We start from the raw sequence: 8,918 nt of genomic DNA, 5'->3' as shown, positions 1-8,918 counted from the left end.
AGCACCTCTCAAAATTTTACTTTTTATGCTCTATTTATGTTTTCAAAACCAAAGCTCTAGCACAAATATAGCAATCAATGCTTCCCTCTGTGAAGGGCCTTTCTTTTACTTTATGTTGAGTCAGTTTACCTACTTCCTTCCATCTTAGAAGCAAACACTTGTGTCAACTGTGCATTGATTCTTACATACTTGCTTATTTGCATTCATCATATTACTTTATGTTGACAATTATCCATGAGATATGCATGTTGAAAGTTGAAAGCAACCGCTGAAACTTAAATCTTCCTTTGTGTTGCTTCAATGCCTTTACTTTGAATTTATTTCTTTATGAGTTAACTCTTATGCAAGACTTTTGATGCTTGTCTTGAAAGTATTATTCATGAAAAGTTTTGCTATATGTTATCTATTTGTTAGCAACTATAGATCATTGCCTTGAGTCACTTCATTCATCTCATATGCTTTATAATAGTATGATCAAGGTTATGTAAGTAGCATGTCACTACAGAAATTATTCTTTTTATCGTTTACCTACTCGAGGACGAGTAGGAACTAAGCTTGGGGATGCTGATACGTCTCCAACGTATCCATAATTTCTGATGTTCCATGCTTGTTTTATGACAATACTTACATGTTTTGCTCGCACTTTATGATGATTTCATGCATTTTCCGGAACTAACCTATTAACAAGATGCCACAGCTGCAGTTCTGTTTCTGCTGTTTTGGTTCCGTAAAGGCTGTTCGGGCAATATTCTCGGAATTCGACGAAACGAAGACCAAACATCATAATTCACCGAGACGGACCGGGACACCGAAGGGGAGTCGGAGGAGGCTCTGGGCCCCCACACCATAGGGCCGCGCGGGCCAGCCCCTGGCCGCGCCGACCTATGGGGAGGGCGCCCTGGTGCCCCTCCTGCGCCGCCTCTTCGCCTATATAAGCCCTTTCGACCTAAAAACTCGATACCAATTGACGAAACTCCAGAAAGACTCCAGGGGCGCCGCCGCCATCGCGAAACTCCAATTCGGGGGACAGAAGTCTCTGTTCCGGCACTCGCCGGACGGGGAAGTGCCCCCGGAAGCCATCTCCATCGACGCCATCGCCTCCATCATGCTCCGTGAGTAGTTCCCCCATGGACTACGGGTTCTAGCAGTAGCTAGTTGGTATACTCTCCTCCATGTACTTCAATACAATGATCTCATGAGCTGCCTTACATGATTGAGATCCATCTGATGTAATCGGTGTTGTGTTTGTTGGGATCCGATGGATGATACATTATGATTAGTCTATCTATAAAGTTTGTGAAGTTATTGTTGCTGCAATCTTGTTATACTTAATGCTTGTCACTAGGGCCCGAGTGGCATGATCTTAGATTTAAGCTCTATACTTATTGCTTAGATTGTATCTACAAGTTGTATGCACATGTCACTGTCCGGAACCAAAGGCCCCGAAGTGACAAGAATCGGGACAACCGGAGGGGATGGCGGTGATGTGAGGGACACATGTTTTCACGGAGTGTTAATGCTTTGCTCCGGTACTCTATTAAAAGGAGTACCTTAATATCCAGTAGATTCCCTTGAGGCCCGGCTGCCACCGGCTGGTAGGACAAAAGATGTTGTGCAAGTTTCTCATTGCGAGCACGTACGACTATATACGGAAAACATGCCAACATGATTAATAATCTTGATGTTCTATCTTAATGCTTTGAATCCTATCAATTGCCCAACTGTAATTTGTTCACCCAACACTTGTCACTTATTGGAGAGTTACCACTAGTGTAGATCGCTGGGAACCCCGGTTCATCTCTCATCATTATATACTCGTACTATATGTCATTGGAAGTAGTATCAACTATTTTCCGGTGCCATCGCCTCTGTGTTACTATTACTGTTGCTGTGTTACTGTTACTGCTGCTCTCATATTACTGCTGCTTTCACATCACCCCTGTTACTAGTGCTTTTCCAGGTGCAGCTGAATTGACAACTCAGTTGTTAAGGCTTATAAGTATTCTTTACCTCCCCTTGTGTCGAATCAATAAATTTGGGTTTTACTTCCCTCGAAGACTGCCGCGATCCCCTATACTTGTGGGTTATCAGTAGCACATGAAGTATTTACTTGGAATGGTAGAGAAATACCACATAGTAGGTAGTTATGGTGGACACACATGGCATAGGTTTTGGCTCAAGGTTTTGGATGCACGAGAAGAATTCCCACTCAGTACAAGGCTTTGGCTAGCAAGGTTGTTTGAAGCAAACACATGTATGAACCGGTACTGCAAAACTTACATAAGAACATATTGCAAGCATTATAAGACTCTACCCTGTCTTCCTTGTTGTTCAAACACTTTTACCAGAAAATATCTAGACTTTAGAGATACCAATCATGCAAACCAAATTTCAACAAGCTCTACGGTAGTTCTCCACTAATAGGTTTAAACTACATGATGCAAAAGATTAAACATGATCTACTTGAGAGCTCAAAACAATTACCAAGTATCAAATTATTCAAGACAATATGAAGCATTTTCTGTTTCCAACCAAATAACAATAAGTGTTGCGGCTTTCAACTTTCGCCATGAATATTAAAAATAAAACGAAGAACACCAGTGTTCATATGAAAAAGCGGAGCGTGTCTCTCTCCCACACTAGGATTTCTAGGATCCGAAATTCTTCAAACGGAAACAAAAATAAAAACACACAGACGCTCCAAGTAAAGCACATAAGATGTGACCGAATAAAAATATAGTTTCACTAGAGGTGACCTGATAAGTTGTCGATGAAGAAGGGGATGCCTTGGGCATCCCCAAGCTTTGATGCTTGAGTCTTCTTGAAATATGGAGGGATGAACCACGGGGGCATCCCCAAGCTTAGACTTTTCACTCTTCTTGATCATATCTCATCCTCCTCTCTTGACCCTTGAAAACTTCTGCCACACCAAACTTCTCATAAACTTCATTAGAGGGGTTAGTACTCAAAAAACTTTAATCCACTTTAGTCCTGTAGTGACACATTGCAAGAACTCAATAAAACATTAGCTACATCTCTCCACGTCTAGAAAGCCTTGCTTAAAGTCCACAAGAGACAATGCAAAAAACAGAGACAGAATCTGCCAAAACAGAACAGCCAGTAAAGACGATTTTTTTAGAGGTACTTCCGTTGCTCAAATCGGAAAACTCAAAACTAATGAAAGTTGCGTACATATCTGAGGAACACGCATGAAAATTGGCAGAATTTTTAGGTTCTCCTACAGAGAGATCTACTCAAATTCGTGACAGCTAAAAATCTGTTTCTGCGCAGAAATCCAAATCTAGTATCAACCTTCTATTAGAGACTTTACTTGGCACAAAAATGAAATAAAATAAAGATAAGGAGAGGTTGCTACAATAGTAACAACTTCCAAGACACAACAAAACAGTAGCAAAATAAAAACATAGGTTATCTCCCAAGAAGTGCTTTCCTTATAGCCGTTAAGATGGGCTCAGCAATTTTAATGATGCTCACATAAGAATGAGAGTTGAAACAAAGAGAGCATCAAAAAGCAAGTTCAAAACACATTTAAGTCTAACCCACTTCCTCTGCATAGGAATCTTGTACACAAATAAATTCATGAAGATCAAAGTGACAAGCATTGGAAGATAAAACAAGAGTAACTTCAAAAGTTTCAGCATATAGAGAGGTGTTTTAGTACCATGCAAATTTCTACCACCATATTTTCCTCTCTCATAATAATTTTCAGTAGCTTCATGAATAAACTCAACAATATAACTATCACATAAAGCATGTTTTTCATGATCCACAAAGACATAATTTTTATCAAGCTCAAAAATAGTGGGATCAAAATTTTCAAATCCACTTTTATCAATAATATAACAAGATGATTGATCAATCTCAAAAGATATGGGGCTCCTAGATAAAGTCAAGACTTCTCCAATCCCATTTTCATTAGTAGTACAATTAATATTATCAAGTAACATAGGACCATCATCTAGAGCTTTATCATAAACATTTGCGAAGCAAAACTCTTTAGTGCCATGCATTTCGATATCAGGCACAAACAAAGCATTATCATAATATTTATCAAAATAGCATGGATTATCATAGATAATAGTAGCATAATTATTCTCACAAGTTTTACTCATAAGGAATATTTCAAGAGAATCCATAGGAACATAACATTCATCCTCCTTTGGTAAGCATTGAGGACAATCAAATAGTGTAAGAGATAAAGAGTTACTCTCATTAGAAGGTTGGCATGGGTAGCTAATCCATTCTTCCTCCTTTTGTTCATCACTCTCCTCCTCTTTTTCATCCAATGAGCTTTCAGGTTCATCAATTTCTTCTTCCACAGATTCCTGCAAATTGTGAGTGCATTCTTGTGCATGAATGAGTCTCTCTTTATAATCAATGATATAAGGATTATTGCTGTAACTTTCTATGCAAAAATCAAGGATAGAAGAGACATAATCTTTAAGGTTCTTACAAGCAATACAAGTTTCATAAGTTTTAGCCATGAAGGATTCTATCTCAGAGGCTCCCATAAATAAAACAAATTGTTCTACTTCTTCGAACCCAAGATGAATATAGTTATTCCAATTATAGTTCATAATTAAAACTTCTTCACTAAAGCAAAATTGGAATTTAAGGTGTTTAGTATCATGTTTAGAGCAACAGTTTATATCATGGTGTTTAAGCAAGATTTTAGCAATTGTATTCAATTTTTCTAACACGGCACTCATGACTTTACCCTTTCTTGATTCTCTAATTCATATATAATTCTATAAGCTCCATCATGGTTGTGGGTTCTTCCATAACAACAATTTTTAATTTTTCGGTTTTTCAAATTTTTATGGATTTTTGGGTATATAAGAAAAATAAAACAAGACAAAAACAAACTAGACAAAAGTAAACTAAGTAAAATAATACTAGACAGAAATAAACTAAGCACAAATAAACTAGACGAAAGTAAACTAAGCAAAACAAAATAAAATAAAAACAGAGAGAGAGGTAGAGTGTACTCCCCAGGTGAACTTATGAGTAGAGCTATGCTTCCCCGGCAACGGCGCCAGAAAATAGTCTTGATAACCCACAAGTATAGGGGATCGCAACATTCTTCGAGGGAAGTAAAATCCAAATTTATTGATTCGACACAAGGGGAGACAAAGAATACTTATAAGCCTTAACAACTGAGTTGTCAATTCAGCTGCAACTGGAAAAGCACTAGTAACAGGGGTGATGTGAAAGCAGCAATAATATGAGAGCAATAGTAACAGTAACATAGCAGCAATGGCAGTAACACAGAGGCAATGGCACCAGAAAATAGTTGATACTACTTCTAATGGCATATAGGACCGAGTGAGTATTTGATGATGAAAGATGGACCGGGGTTCCCAGCTATTTACACTAGTGGTAACTCTCCAATAACAAGTGACAAGTGTTGGGTGAACAAATTACAGTTGGGCAATTGATAGGATTGAAAATAGCATTAAGATAGAACATCAATTTATTAATCATGTAGGCATGTTTTCCATATATAGTCATACGTGCTCGCAATGAGAAACTTGCATAACATCTTTTGTCCTACCAGCCGGTGGCAGCCGGGCCTCTAGGGAATCTACTGGTAATTAAGGTACTCCTTTTAATAGAGCACCGGAGCAAATCATTAACACTTGGTGAAAACATGTGATCCTCATATCTAAGCCTTCCCCTCCAGCTTATCCCGATTCTTTGTCACTCTGGGGCCTCGGGTTCCGGATATAGACATGTGCAAACAACTTGTAGATACAATCTAAGCAATAATTATAGAGCTTAAATCTAAGATCATGCCACTCGTGCACTAGTGACAAGCAGTAAACACAACAAGATTGCAACAACAGTAACTTCACAAACTTTATAGATAGACTGGTCATAATGTAACAATTCATCGGATCCCAACAAACACAACACCGATTACATCAGATGGATCTCAATCATGTAAGGCAGCTCATGAGATCATTGTATTGAAGTACATGGGAGAGAGAGTACCAACTAGCTACTGCTAGAACCCGTGGTCCATGGGGGAACTACTCACGGAGCATGATGGAGGCGGTGGCGTCGATGGAGATGACTTCATGGGGCACTTCTCTGTCCCGGCGGCGTGCCGGAACAAAGATTCTGTCCCCCAAATCTTGGTTTCGCGATGGCGGCCGCATCCCTGGAGTCTTTCTGGAATATGATCGATTGTTGTAGGGTTTTCGCGTCGCGAGGAATATATAGGCGAAAGGGCGGCGTCGGAGGGGTCCCGAGGGGCCCACCCCATACCTGGGCGCGCCCCTCCCTCCTGGCCGTGCCGCCAGGTGTTGTGGGGCCCCCTTGGCCCTTCTCCGTCTCTCCTTCGGTGTTTTGGGTCCGTCTCGGTAAAATAGGCGGTTTGGCTTTTGTTTCGTCCAATTCCGAGAATATTGCCCGAACACCTTTTGTGGAACCAAAAACAGCAGAAAACAGGAACTGACACCTTGGCATCTTGTTAATAGGTTAGTCCCGGAAAATGCATAAAATCATTATAAACTGTGAGCAAAACATGTAGGTATTGTCATAAAACTAGCATGGAACATCAGAAATTATAGATACGTTGGAGACGTATCACCTCCCTGAGTTCGATAAACCTTGGGTGATTCACTTAAGGGAAACTTGCTGCTGTTCTACAAACCTCTGCTCTTGGAGGCCCAACACTGTCTACAGGAATAGAAGCGTGCGTAGACATCAAGATATTTTCTGGCGCCGTTGCCAGGGAGGTAAGGTAAAAGGTATTCACATCCTCCGACTACTAAGCTATTTCCTAGCACTGTTGCCGCTGTGTGAGTGCTCAAAGTTATTTCCTTTAGATTCTGCAATTATATCTTTTTGTTTCTTGTTTTTATTTCACTAGTTAGGCTTAATGGAAAATAACAAAAAAATTAGAGATCTTTATGAAATTTATATTGAATTAGGACATGATGTGTTTGAAGAGAGAATTAAAAAACCCATGGAACTTTGTTTGCAAAATAGTTGTAGCAATGTTTTTAGCATGAATTCTTTGAACACTATTATTTTTAATGCTATGGAAAAGTCTAAGCTTGGGGAAGCTTGTTGTGATATTTTTAGTCCCCCAAGTTTTGAGGAGAAAATTTTCTTTGATGATACTTTGCCTCCCATTTATGATGATTATAATGATAGTGGTATTTTGGTGCCACCTACTATGGAGGATAAAGTTTATTATGATTATACCATGCCTGCAATTTATGATGATTACAATGATGGTTGTGATAGTTTTACTCCCACTATTACTAATAAAATTGATTATGCTTATGTGGAGAGTAATGATACTTTTATGCATGTGGATCATGATAAGAATTCTTTATGTGATAGCTATATTGTTGAGTTTATTCATGATTCCACTGAAAATTATTTTGAGAGAGGAAAGTATGGGTATAGAAATCTTCATGTTACTAAATTTCTTCTCTTTATGATGAATGTTTTGAGCTTTCTCTTGATTTGCTTTTATTTGCTGGGTACTTTAAGACCTACTGGTCCTTATGAGAGAGGGAGACACAATTTCATATATCACAATAATATTAAGTCTCCTCTCCTTGTGTTGAAATTTTTGAAGTTACACTTGTTTTGTCTTCCTATGCTACTCACTTTGTTCTTCATTGACTTGTTTTCTTACAAGGCTCCTATGCATAGGAAGAGTGTTAGATTTAAACATGTTTTATATATGCTTCTTGATGCTCTCTTTTCAACTCTCATCTTTATGTGAGCATCATAAAAATCACTATGCCTAGCTAAAAGGCGTTAAAGAAAAAGCGCTTATGGGAGACAACCCATCGTTTTTATTTTCTGTTATTTTTGCTTTTATTTTTGTTTTGAGTCAAGGTGCTTGTTACTTCTGTAGCAATACCTTTGTATCTTTATTTTCTTGCATTGTTGTGCCAATTAAAGTCTTTGATAGAAAAGTTGATACTAGATTTGGATTTCTGCGCAGAAATAGATTTTTAGCTGTCACGGTTTTGAGTTTTTCTCTCCGTAGAAAAATCTACAAATCTTGAAAACATTCATGAGTAATCCTCAGATATGTACGCAACTTTCATTCAACTAGAGCTTTTCCATCTGAGCATGTTAAGTGCCTCGAAAAAATTCGTCTTTACGGACTGTTCTGTTTTGACAGATTCTGCCTTTATTTCGGATTGCCTCTTTTACTATGTTTGAGTGGGTTTCTTTGCTCCATTAAATTTAAGTAACCTTGGGTAATGTCCAGAAGTGTTGGGAATGATTGTGTCCTTGCTGAACATGTGAATTTTTGATTATGCACTAACCCTCTAATGAGATTGCTTTGAGTTTGGTGTGAAGGAAGTTTTCAAGGATCAAGAGAGGAGGATGATATAATATGATAAAAAAGAGTGAAAAGTCTAAGCTTGGGGATGCCCCCGTGGTTCACTGATGACCCACAAGTATAGGGGGTGTATCGTAGTATTTTCGATAAGTAAGAATGTCGATCCCAACGAGGAGCAGAAGGTGTTGACAAGCAGTTTCGATGAAGGATTCCCTGTAAATGCTCACAGACAAGTATTCAGGGGGTTTTGATGTAACAGTTGAATAAAGTACGAGTAAGTAAAGTGCGAGAGTAACAATTGCAGCGAGTGGCCCAATCCTTTTTTGCACAAAGGACAAGCCGGGTTGTTTACTTATAATGACCAAACGTTCTCGAGGACACACGGGATTTTAGTCTAGTGCTTTCGCTACATACGGCTAAATAATCTTCATTGTTATGATAAGTGTTGTGTGGGTGAACCTATGCTAATGTACCGCCCTTCCTAGGACTAATACATACTTGTGATTATACCCCTTGCAAGCATCCGCAACTGCAAGAAAGTAATTAAGAATAAATCTAACCACAGCCTTAAACTCTG

The sequence above is a fragment of the Lolium perenne genome, chromosome 1 (assembly GCF_019359855.2).
Source record: "Lolium perenne isolate Kyuss_39 chromosome 1, Kyuss_2.0, whole genome shotgun sequence".
Classification (NCBI taxonomy): Eukaryota; Viridiplantae; Streptophyta; class Magnoliopsida; order Poales; family Poaceae; genus Lolium; species Lolium perenne.
The sequence above is the reverse complement of the archived record's forward strand: the minus strand, read 5'-3'. Positions refer to the sequence as shown.